The sequence below is a fragment of the Apteryx mantelli genome, chromosome 11 (assembly GCF_036417845.1).
Source record: "Apteryx mantelli isolate bAptMan1 chromosome 11, bAptMan1.hap1, whole genome shotgun sequence".
Lineage (NCBI taxonomy): Eukaryota > Metazoa > Chordata > Aves > Apterygiformes > Apterygidae > Apteryx > Apteryx mantelli.
This window is the reverse complement of record NC_089988.1, coordinates 5970514-5982648: the sequence shown is the minus strand read 5'-3', so window position 1 is coordinate 5982648 and position 12135 is coordinate 5970514.

The following is a 12135-nucleotide window of genomic DNA, read 5'->3' as shown; positions in this document are numbered from 1 at the left end:
ATCATCACAGCCATAGCCTGCGACCACCGCCTCCACACCGCCATGTACTTCTTCCTCCTCAACCTCTCCCTCCTCGACATTGGTAACATCTCCACCACTGTCCCCAAATCCACAGCCAATTCCCTTTGGGGCACCAAAGCCATTTCCTACTGGGGATGTGCTGCCCAGGTCTTCCTGGTTGTCTTCTTGTTATGAGGAGAGTGTTCTGTTCTCACAGTCATGGCCTATGACCGCTATGTTGCCATCTGCAGACCTCTGCACTATGGGACCATCATGGGCAGCAGAGCTTGTGTCAGAATGGCAGCAGCTGCCTGGGGTAGTAGTTTTCTCAGTGCTGTGCTGCACACTGGGAACACATTTTCCATACCACTCTGCCAAGGCAACACAGTGGACCAGTTCTTCTGTGAAGTTCCCCAGATCCTCAAGCTCTCCTGCTCAGACTCCTACCTCAGGGAAGTTGGGCTGCTTGTGGTTAGTGCCTTTTTAGGCTTTGGGTGTTTCATTTTCATTGTGCTGTCCTACGTGCAGATCTTCACTGCTGTGCTGAGGATCCCCTCTGAGCAAGGATGACACAAAGCCTTTTCCACGTGCCTCCCTCACCTTGCTGTGGTCTCCCTGTTTGCCAGCACTGGCGTCTTTGCCTACCTGAAGCCCCCCCTCCCTCTCCTCTCCAGCTCTGGATCTGATCGTGTCTGTTCTGTACGTGGTGGTGCCCCCAACTCTGAACCCCCTCATCTACAGCATGAGGAACAAGGAGCTCAAAGATGCCCTGAGGAAAATGACTTCATGGACATTTTTCAGCAGTGGTAACATTGCCATTGCTCTCCACAAATGACTCCCACAGATCCTGTACCAGGACTGAGCTTTGTTTGTTCACTTTATTTTTATTCTGACTATTATTCCTAGTATTTGTAATCATGTTGCTATGCAAATGCTTGGATTCATTCCACCTTCACTGAGACTGCTCTGTCTTACCTGGTGCCCATATAAAGTTGTGCCCAACAGTGGGTCAGAGCTGACTCCTTCACAGTATCTCTGTAATAAAGAAGGTTCTTCCAGGTGCAGTGCTTAAAGGCTGGACTCTTCCTCCAAAGCTGCTGACCCTCATGCCCTTTCCCCAGCATATTTCCTTTAGACAATCTCCCCCACCCTGCATGCTGGTTCTCACCCAAAAATTCACCCCCAGACAAGGCCCATGCCCAGCTGGAGGACTGGATGTCCAGCTGTGATCCCTGGGAGGATGAGCCCTCTGCTGGGTCCTCTGCAGGGCTGGCAGGGAGCATGCAGAGGAGGTGCTGGAACCATCTGCTGGGCCTGTAGACCATCCTCCTCCCATGGGGGCCCTCAAACAGGGTGCCTCAGGGCAAAGATGCAGCCTAGATTGTTGCTGCATGAACAGAGAGGAGAAACTGCCCCAGGAAACTCCTCCCACATCCAGCCTCTTGTATCAGTCATTTCCAGCACTGGCCATTCCCCATCGTCCCGGTGAGGGGTGATCTCTGAATGTGACCAGTTCCATCTGCCTGCTGGTATCAGCACATGTATGGAGGGAATGGCCATCCTGCCTGGCCTCTTTGCGCGCTCCAGACCTCAGCAGATCCCCAGAACATGGCCTTCTGCTAACCCCGGGGGGACAGGATCAGGGCTGGGCAGGGGCTGGGGGCTAATCGGAGGCTGCCAGGCAGGAGGGTCAGGGGGGATGGAGCACTGAGGGCTGTCATGAGGACGATGATGGTGGGATTTTTCCCCACCCTAGAATGCACCCTGTCCTGTGCGGTGCCTGCACAGTGGGGCTGTGGGGCTGCATGCAAGGCAGCAGGGCTGGGTCATTGGAGGGATGAGGTGCTGATGGGAGCCACGACACTCCAGAAGCTCCCAACGGTCATGGAGGGGACACACTGCTGCTAGCAGGGTTGAGGGTTCCTCGAGGGCTACAGCCACCAGCACCACCTGCCAGGACTCCCAGACCCAGCACAGATGGTCAGTGCCCAGAACCACAGCTCACAGTGATCCCTCGCCTGTGTCACCATCCTCTCTGAGGAGCACTGCCAGGTGCATCACTCCCTGCTCAGGTGTGGAGAGGAGCTGCTGGAGGTCTTCTCTTCTCATGCCTGCTGCTCCTGGCTCTGCCCTGTTGTCATCCCACAGGCTCTGCCCTGGGTCATGTTATGTCTCCATTTTTTCTTGTCTAAGACCACTTAGGGATCTGCAGCACATAGCTCTGCTTGGAGATGGCCTCCACAGACTGCCTTCACAGTCCCAGGAGACGCCAGCAAGGCTGTGCTTGGAGGTAAGGCTGTATTTGTCCTCAGTCAAAGTTGGTCGGATGGTCTGGGTGGGGGCCAAGGGGAGGAAAGGTCAAGAGACAACAAGGAGAAGATGCAGGAAGGGAAATTTCAAAAGAGTTTAAACAAAAAACAAAGAAATAACCATGGTAGTTGAGCAGCACTGGGGCAGGGGACAGGAGATTTTTCAAAATTCTCCTGGAGAAAGCACCTACCAACCTGATCTGATTACAAAGTTAGCCCAGCTCAGAGCAGATCGTGGTCCTGCTGATCTCTTGTGGTCCCTCCCAACCCAAATCCTCTAGGAGGAATGGTCTGGAAGGCAGAGTCCTGGGCAGGGGACACTGCTTTGGGGTTGAGGCCTTGCTGGCATTTGGACTGCCTGGTCAAGCCTGTCCTCAGAGTCACAGTGAGCGAGTTCATCCTCAAAAGGAGTCTCTTCTCCATGGACAGCAGGAGTCAAAGCAGTGCTGGGAGACTGCAGAAAAGTTCTCAGGAACATGCCAGGCGTTCAGGCCCTTCGACTGCTGAGGTGTCCCCAGACCGGTGCTTTGCATCCTGGGTCTGAAGGGCTGAGAAATCTTTAGAGCCAGAGCAGATTGCAGTCCCACCTCCTGGTCTCATGGGGCACAGGGCACCAGCAGGGCTGTAGTTGCTGCAGGGAGGGAATCACTGCCCAGGGCATGAGCAGATCCCCCTCTGCCTTCCCCTCTCTCTTCACACCTTGGGACAGAGATCGTTTCCTGTGTTGGTCTTCTCTGCCAGGCTGTACTGCCAGCTGGAGGGGATGCAGCCTTCACACTGGGGAAATGCAGGAGAGCCCAGTCTCATCTAGAGGAGCAGGGTCCCACCACACCTGCTGGGTGGCCAGGCCTGCAGGCTGCACACCCCACTCTGTTCCCCACACACCTCCTGGCTGGGGCTGGAGGGTGCCCAGCAAGAAGGCAGGCATGCCTGGGGGTGTGGTGCCATTGGGGTGGTGTCCTTTGCACCAGCCTCTGTGTGTAAGGGACTCAGGAGCTTCTCTGCCTTCATGTTAATGGCAAAGTTTGTGTCCCAGCTTCTTCTTTGTGGAGAGCTGAGGATTTCATTCTCGGGAGAAGGGGAAAAAAGAAACCCTTTTGTCCATGAGATCACCCCAGTAACCCTCGACTGCCTTCTCCTGCTGTGTCACCCCCAGAAGTCCTTTGGCAGGGGCATTTTTTGGTTTCTGACCCTCTACCTGACCCTGCTTTGAGCAGCAGTTTGCACTACAGGCCTCCTGTGGTCCCTTCAACCTGAATTATCCTGAATGCCTATGACCTCAGGCCCCATTTCAAGCACAGAGCAAATGTCTCTGGGATGTGAGTCCTTTGTGCTTTATGTGACTATCTAAAAGAAGGCAGGTGAAAACCTTCTCCTTTCTTTTATCTGTAAGAGCAGCCTGGGAGTCACTGCCTCAGGCAAATCAGCATTGCTCTGGAAATTCTTTGCATCCACCTCTAACCACTTGAAAATCCATTGCCTGGATCCCCTCACTGGTGAAGGGAGAAATGCAGGCTTTTCTGTGGTGTGATTTCTGTACCTCTGTAGTTTGTGCCTCTAAGTAGATGGTGCCACCCTCCCCTTGGTTTCCTGCCTGAAGCTCAGGCTGGATAGGGATGTGAAGGTGGAGGTTGTCGGTCACTGCAGTGACCATGAGATGGTGGAGAGGTAAGAGGAATAACAGAGTCACCACCCTGGACTGCAGCAGAGAGGATTTCATCTTGTTTGGGATGGAATTAGGCAAGCCAAAGCTCAGCTGGAGCTGGAGGTGGAGGTACAGCTAGAGCTAGAACTAAGAAGGGATGGGGAGGGTAACCTGAAGGGCTTCTGCAAGGACGCTGGCAGCACAAGGCAGCGACACAAGAAAAATGTGTTCTCCCTGCTCAGTGGGGCAGGGGATGTAGTGACAAAGAGAGGAGAAAGGCTGAGGAGGTCATTGACTCTTTCACCTTGTCTTTTCCTGGTACTGTCTACTGCCAGGCCTCCCTGGGCCCCAAGTCCTTTGGCAGCATCTCTGTTATCAAAGCCTTACCCATGGGGGAGGACGATGCAGCTGGGGAGGACTTTTGCCCAGTGGGCACACACAAGTCCACGGGACCAGACGGGAAGCCCCCCAGGGTGCAGGGAGAGGTGGCTGGAGTCACTGCAGTGCTGCTCCCAATTGTCTATGAAATGTCAGGGCAATCAGGGAGTTTCCTGATGACTGGGAAAAGGCAGACATCACACCCATTTTCCAGGAGGGCAAGACGGAGGGTCTGGACAACAACAGGCTGGTCCTCTTCATCTCAGTGCCTGGGAAGGTGATGCAGCAAATCCTCCTGGAAACCATCTCCAAGCATATGAAGGCCAAGGCCTGGAAGAGGCAGCATGCGTTGACCAAGGGGAAATGGAAAGCATGCCTGACCAACCTGATTGCCTTCTACCATAAGATGAATGCCCGTGTGCACAAGGGGGATTTTGCAGGGATTTTATGAACCTTCCCTTTAGCAAAGCCTTTTGCACAGTCCCCCAGAGTCTCCTTATAGGCAAATTGTTGAGCTCTGCCCTGGATCAATGGACCATAAGGCAGGTGGAAGATTGGCTGGACCATCAGGCTGAAACACTGTGATCAGTGTTACAAGTTCCAAGTGGCAGCTGGTTACCAGCAGCATCCCTCAGTGATCAACATGTGGGGCAGGACTGTTTAACACCTTTATGAATGGCCTGGAACATGGGATGGAGCGCAGTCTCAGCACCCTTGTGGACAATGCATAAGTGGGGGGAGCCCCTGGGCAACCTCATCAAGTTCCCTCTGCATTGACTGGGGGGGCTGGGACTAGGTGACATCCAGAGGTCTCGTCCACCCTAAGTGCTGTGATTCAGTGCACTGTTCTGTGGAGTGCTCTGTAAAGAGAGAAGAGGCCGAGGGAGAAGAAAGAACAGAGAGGCAGAAGAAGAGAGCTTAAGCATGACAGTTCAAATAAAGTGGTTTCTGAGAACAAAATTTCTCCATTCAGAGTGTTGGTAGCAAATGTATTTTAATAATGTGTGTGTGTGTGTATATATATACATATATATATAAAAACTCGCATAGACAAGCTAATTCTTGTAGTGCATGAACATGGTGCTGCCAATGAATTAGAAAGAAAAAAATATATGGCAATGGTAAAAACTGTGTGAAGTTTTGGAAACAAGGATTTCTTCTCAATTGTTGCATTATTTTTTGAGAAGATTTCAACTTATGAGTAGAATCTGCTTTTTGGGCTTGATTCATTTGACCACAGAGAGAGGCTATTGCTGCCTGAGATGCCCTGGGGTAGCTGTGTTGCCATGTGGTGCTGGAAATTTTGGAGGTGGCTCCTACGGGACCTTAGCTGGTCTTTAGGAAAGGTATCTCAAAACAACTGAGTTGAGACAACTTAGTTCCCTCTTTGGACGAGAAAGGGAAGTGCAGAGACCTGGATTTGACAGAGACATCTGCACTGATGGGGTCTGGCCTGGGGTGAGATCAGCCTCCTCCTTGTTCTCAAAGAGCTCCCTTCTTGCCCCGTTCTGTGTGTCCTGCCTAGTTAAGACATGGGAATCAGGGCTTCCAGAGCCAGACATTTCCACCTCTTGCACATAACCATCCTCTGATGAAACAATTTGTAATGCTGGAATCAGTCTCCCTTCAGTGCTTAGAGAGGACCCATTGGTGACTATTTCAGTCTACTTCAATGAACATGATGAAAGAGTGGAAATCTTCAGGAAGGGTGTTAATCTGGGGAGAAGAAATCTTGATCTGCCCTTGACCTTGTGTTTCCACTGCTCTGTCTATTAGGCTGTGGGTAAAGTCTGAGTGCTCCCTCACATATTTCCACATGTCCTGATTAAATTGGTCATTTCTAAAGTCATCTTTGCATCTCTGGGCATGTGCACTTTCCATAGTTTCCCAGTTTTCCTCCTCCCTTTATTCTTTGTCATTCAGGTACCCCTCAACTCTCCAGTTGCTGCTCTGAGCTTCTGGGAATCTGAAGCTTGCCTTGTCTTTCAGAAGTCTCGTTGTCCCTTTAGCCAGCTCCTTTGCTGTGTTTCTTGTGTATCCTTTCCTATCTATGTGTGGAAAACATTTCAAGGAAGGTTATGTCTTGTGGGCAGTGGACCTCACTGGAGGCAGCTTGGACTTGGCATACAGTTGAGGAGGGGTTTTTTTGTATCTTTTATTAAACAGTTCCAAATTTTATTTTTGTTTGTTTGCTCTTAAGAGAAAACCTTCTGTGTCTGTCTGCAGCTAGTTCTCAAAGGAAAGCAGGTGGGAATTGTTGAACGTGAGCTGTAACATTCAGCTACATTCAGGCTGCATCCAAGGACACTGAGAGGGCTGGCCAACAGCATATCAAGGCCAATCTCTGTCACCTTTTGAAAGGTTGTGGAGATCAGGGAAGGTCCCAATGACCAGAAAAAGGAATAGGTTCTGCCCATCTTCAAAAAAGGCCACAAGGACAACCCAGGGAGCTGCAGGCCCTGCAGCCTCACTTTGGTGAGGGGTGTGTCATGCAGCAAATGCTCTCACATCACATTTCTGGGCACATGAAGAATGTGCCTGGGAACAGTCAGCATGGATTTACCCAAGGTAAAACATTCCTGCACAACCTGATTTCTTTCTGTGACAAAAGACCTGTGATTGTAGAGGAGCAGAAAGTACTGGATGTTTTTTTATGATGCTTTTAGGAAGGTGTTGAACACTGTCTCCATGAATATTCTTGAATACAATAAGGCATCATGTTAAGAAGGGTAGACACTTGGGTGGATAAAAAGCTGTTTGGATGATGGAGCTCCGAGGGTTTTTTGAATGGGTAATGCTTTACCAGGAAGCCAGGTAAAGGTGGAGTATGCAGGGGTCTATACTCAGACCCGTCTTGTCTGACAGGTTCACCAGTGACCTGGAGGATGCAACTCTCATCACGTTTGTAGATGACACCTCATCAGGAGGAAGAGTCATATGTTTAAGGGCTGCCATTCAGAGGGACCTCAGCAGATGGGAGGAACAATCTGTCACCATCTCTGTGAAATTCAACAAGGAGAAATGCAGGTCCTGCACCTGGGGTAGACCAACACCCTGCAATAATATGGGCTGGGGAGTCTTTTTGGGCAGGGAGCTGAACATCAGCCTGCAGCTTGCCCTAGCAACAAAGGAGGCCACAGTGTCCTGGGTGGCGTGAACAGGAGCACAGCCAGGAGATGGAGGGAAGTGATTATCTCCCTCTACTCACCACTCATTAGAGCGCATCCAGAGACTGTGTCCAGTTGGGGCTGCCTGTAGAAGAACACTGTTGATCACATGGAGTGAGCTCAGTGGCAGGCCCCCAAGGTGGTTGGGGGCTGGAGCACTTGCCTTGAGAGGACAGGCTGAGGGAATGGTTTTGTTCAGCACAGAGAAGGGAAGGTTTTGGGGGGGACTCATAGCAGCTTCCCAACTCAAGGTTGCCTTTGATAATGAACCAGGTTTTTATAGGAATTCACGGCAGGAGAATGAGAGGAAACAGCTATAAGCTGAAACAAGTGCAGTTAAAAATTGTGTAGAAGGAAGAAAAATCAATGAGGACCATGAAGCATTTGAAGTGGGATCCAGAGGGGTTATGGACTCTCTCTTCTGGGAGGCTTGCAGGATGCAGCTGGACAAAGCCCTGAGGAACATGTTCTGAATTCAGTGTTGATTCCTAAGTGAGCAGGAGGTTGGACTAGCTTCCTCCCAAGGTCCCTTCCAGCCTCAATGATTTGGTGATTCTGTCCTCTCTGGCGATAGCCACTGCAATTGTTGCAGGCAGAAAGTCCTTTTCTGCACATGGGTTAGCACCTAACATGGCCTCCCCAGAGCCAGCCCCTCCTAGTGGTGTGAGGTTGCCTCTTGGGCCTGAAAGGTTTTCAGTTCAAGGTTTCATTATGAGCGACTGCTTGTCCAGAGTGAGTCCTCTTCACCGCCTACAACACCTGTACATTACAACATGATGCCAAATGAGTGTGACATATGCAGAATGTCATGGCATGAGGGTGATTGCACTCTAACATCCATGAGGTCCTTTGCTGATCCAACAATATGCAGAGGGACTGGAAGACCCTTAAACTTCCTAGGCACACCTAGGTAATGTTGACTTTGTCACCATGGGAGGTGAGGGAGCTGCATTTGTTCAGCCTGGAGAAGAGAAGGCTTTGGGGACACCTAATAACAGCCTCGCCATAGCTACCAGGATGTCATCAAGGAGATGGAGGCAGGATCTTCACTGTTGTGCATGATGCAAGGGTGAAGGCTGATGTGCATGAGCTGAAACGAGATGTCAGGCTGGGTGTAAGGAGAAACTTCTGACCCATCCAGAGAGTCAAGCACGGGGGGCAGGTTGCCCAGAGAGACTGTGCCATCTCCATCCTCAGAGGTTTTCAAGTCCAAAATGAGTAAAGCCCTGAGCAAACTGATCGGACCTGATAGCTGACCCTGCTGTGGCAAGGAGGTTGGGCCAGATAAATCCTGGGATCCCTTCCAGATGGAATGATTCTGCATTTCCTTCCACCCCAAGTCTTCTCTTGATCTTGGGAAAACATTCAGCTTGCCTGTGATTGTGGAAGCAGATCTCACAAAAGTAAGACCAGATCACAGAATCACAGAATCGCTGAGGTTGGAAGGGACCTCTGGAGATCATCTAGTCCAAGCCCCCTGCTCAAGCAGGGTCGCCTAGAGCACATTGCACAGGATTGCATCCAGGCGCGTTTTGAATATCTCCAGAGAAGGAGACTCCACCACCTCTCGGGGCAACCTGTTCCAGTGCTCTGTCACCCTCACAGTGAAAAAGTTTTTCCTCGTGTTCAGATGGAAATGTCTGTGTTTCAGTTTGTGCCCATTGCCTCGTGTCCTGTCGCTCGGCACCACTGAAAAGAGTCTGGCCCCATCCTCTCGACACCCTCCCTTCAGATACTTGTACATGTTGATAAGATCTCCTCTCAGCCTTCTCTTCTCCAAGCTAAACAGGCCAAGCTCTCTCAGCCTTTCCTCATAAGAGAGATGCTCCAGTCCCCTCATCATCTTTGTGGCCCTTCGCTGGACTTGCTGCAGTAGTGCCACATCCCTCTTGTACTGGGGAGCCCAGAACTGGACGCAGTACTCCAGATGTGGCCTCAGCAGGGCTGAGTAGAGGGGGAGAATCACCTCCCTCCACCTGCTGGCAACACCCTTCCTGATGCACCCCAGCATACCATTGGCCTTCTTGGCCACAAGGCCACATTGCTGCCTCATGCTTAACTTGGTGTCCACCAGCACTCCCAGGTCCTTCTCGGCAGAGCTGCTTTCCAGCAGGTCCACCCCCAACCTGTACTGGTGCCTGGGGTTATTCCTCCCCAGGTGCAGGACCCTGCACTTCCCTTTGTTCAACTTCATGAGGTTCCTCTCCACCCACCTCTCCAGCCTCTCCAGGTCTCTCTGAATGGCAGCACAGCCCTCTGGCGTATCGGCCACTCCTCCCAGTTTGTTATCATCAGCACACTTGCTGAGGGTGCACTCTGTGCCTTCATCCAGGTCATTGATGAAGAAGTTGAACAAGACTGGACCCAGTCCTGACCCCTGGGGGACACCGCTAGCTACAGGCCTCCAACTAGACTCTGCATCGCTGATCACAACCCTCTGAGCTCTGCCATTCAGCCAGTTCTCAATCCACCTCACTGTCTGCTCATTTATCCCGCACTTCCTGAGCTTGCCTATGAGGTCAAGCACGGTCCCCAGGGTGCAGGATCCAGAAATGGTGTGAGGGACTGAAGAACCTCCTGTCAGCCCATCTGTGTGGGCAGGGATGGGACTGGGGTTGCGGCTCACCAATGAACCTCATGGCTGCCTCCTGCAAGGATGCCTCAAGGTTCTCCAAGTACAGCAGGCTCTGGTGCAGGTACTGCTCTACTCTGCTGCTGTTCCGCAGAAGCTGGAGACAACACAAGGCCAGGGGGCTGGTACCGAGCCTCCCCAGAAGGCCAGGCCTGTCCCTCCTTGCAGGACCAGCCTCCTCTTCCTTCCTGTTCATGACTCCCAGCTAGAAGCTGTGTGGTACCGAGGTTCAGAGGGAGCAGAGGACAGAGTGTGGGTTTCCTGAGAGGCCTGCAGAGCAGCAGAGACCAGGAGATGCCACCACAGCCGGGGCAGGACACCCTGTGTCCCCATCATCTTGGCAAGGCCTCAAGCCGTTACCAGCCCAGAATGAGGAGATGCAGCTTGGGTCTGTCCCTCGCTGAAGGCAGAGGCAGCTCTGCCTTGTCCTTGGGGACACAAGAAGTTGGACCTCACGCTGACATGCATTCAAAGGGACACTTGTCAGCAGCCCTTGCCCTGATACTCTGGCCCACCCAAGGGATGTCACCATTGCTTCCCAAAATTGCTGGTCCATACCTGGGCCACTCCTTGGAGCTGGTCACTCATGTGGAGGAAGAGTGGGACCAGGCTCCTCTGCACGTGCTGCTTCATGCCCTGTTTGTTCTTCCCCACCACAATCTCCATCAGGTCTTGGCAGAGGAGGATGGAGAGCTCTCGCACTGGGCTGTCTTCCTGTGGGTAGGGAGGAAAGGAGGGGAGGCCTCAGCAATGACTCCAGGAAGCGGGCATGAGAAGAGGGTTTGCCATTGTGAGGCCTCACCCTCTCCAGGCACAACTGTCCCCCACCCCAGGCAGGGGTCAGAGCTGGGAACAAACCTCTGCGGACGCAGCCTGGAGAATGAGGGTTGTCGGCAGCAGCAGGGCAAGCTTCCCTGGCCTCTGTCTCCCTCTGCCTCTGGAGGGAACATTCTGGATTTCCCTAAGACTCCATCAGGGCCCCCTTGCAGGAGAGGATAACAGAAAGGGACAGCCCCGGGACATGGCCTCTCCCTCACTCTCTTGCCTGCTCCTACCTCTTTGTTCATCTTTACCCCAGGCCAGGCAAGCACCACAGAGAGTCAAGCATGAGACAGAGCAGCCAAGGGCAGAGAGGGGGGTGGTTTGATCTAGTCCCACAGCGCAGGACACCAAGGCCAGCACAGGGAATGTCACAGGGAATGTCAGAGGGACACATAGCACCCATAGCCATGCATACAGACCCCTGGACACGCCAGGAGAGCCCCTGGCTCTCCCACCAGCCTTCCATCATCAAAGCTCACAGAAGCTTCTCAGCCAGCTGCAGAGCAATGGGGCTGGAGCCCTTCTGGTGCAGGGGGCTGAGGATGTTTCTCAGCAACATCAGGCTTCCCACACGCATGTCCCTGCCAGCATCCTGCAGCCACTGCATGATGTCTGGGAGCAGGCTCCGCATTCTCCTTGCCTGTGTGAAACACACAACTTCCTTTCAGTGAAGCAAGGCCAGATCCCCCTGCCAAAAGTGCTCTGGGTGCTGACTTCCCATCAGGGCTCAGTGTCCGGGACCAGGGCTCTGCACACACCCACGGCACAGAGGCTGCAGTGCAGGGCGGAGATCTCCCAGGAGGCCCTCAGCATGCTATGGCCTCTATTTGGAGGAAGGCTGCTGCCTCGAGGCCCAGGAGCAGCCGGCTACCTTAGCCTGACCCTGTGCTCTGCCTCATCGTCCCTCTTGTAGCGTGACTTTGGCCGCAGCGCTCCCATGACTGAGGCTGTTTGGAGCTGGCTTGCTTGGTGCTGGGCCTGCATCTCTGCCTAGCACAGCCGAGATGTGCCAGGAGCGGGAGCTCTTCCTGGTGGGCATTGGTGCCTTTCTGCTTGTGCAGCCCAGCCAAGTGCCTGGCATGAAAGACGCAGGGCAGATGAACAGCTCCTGTCAAGCCCCAGGCTGCCAGCATGGCTTCACCCAGCTGCCCCGCTGCTCACCATCTCGGGTCTCTGCGACAG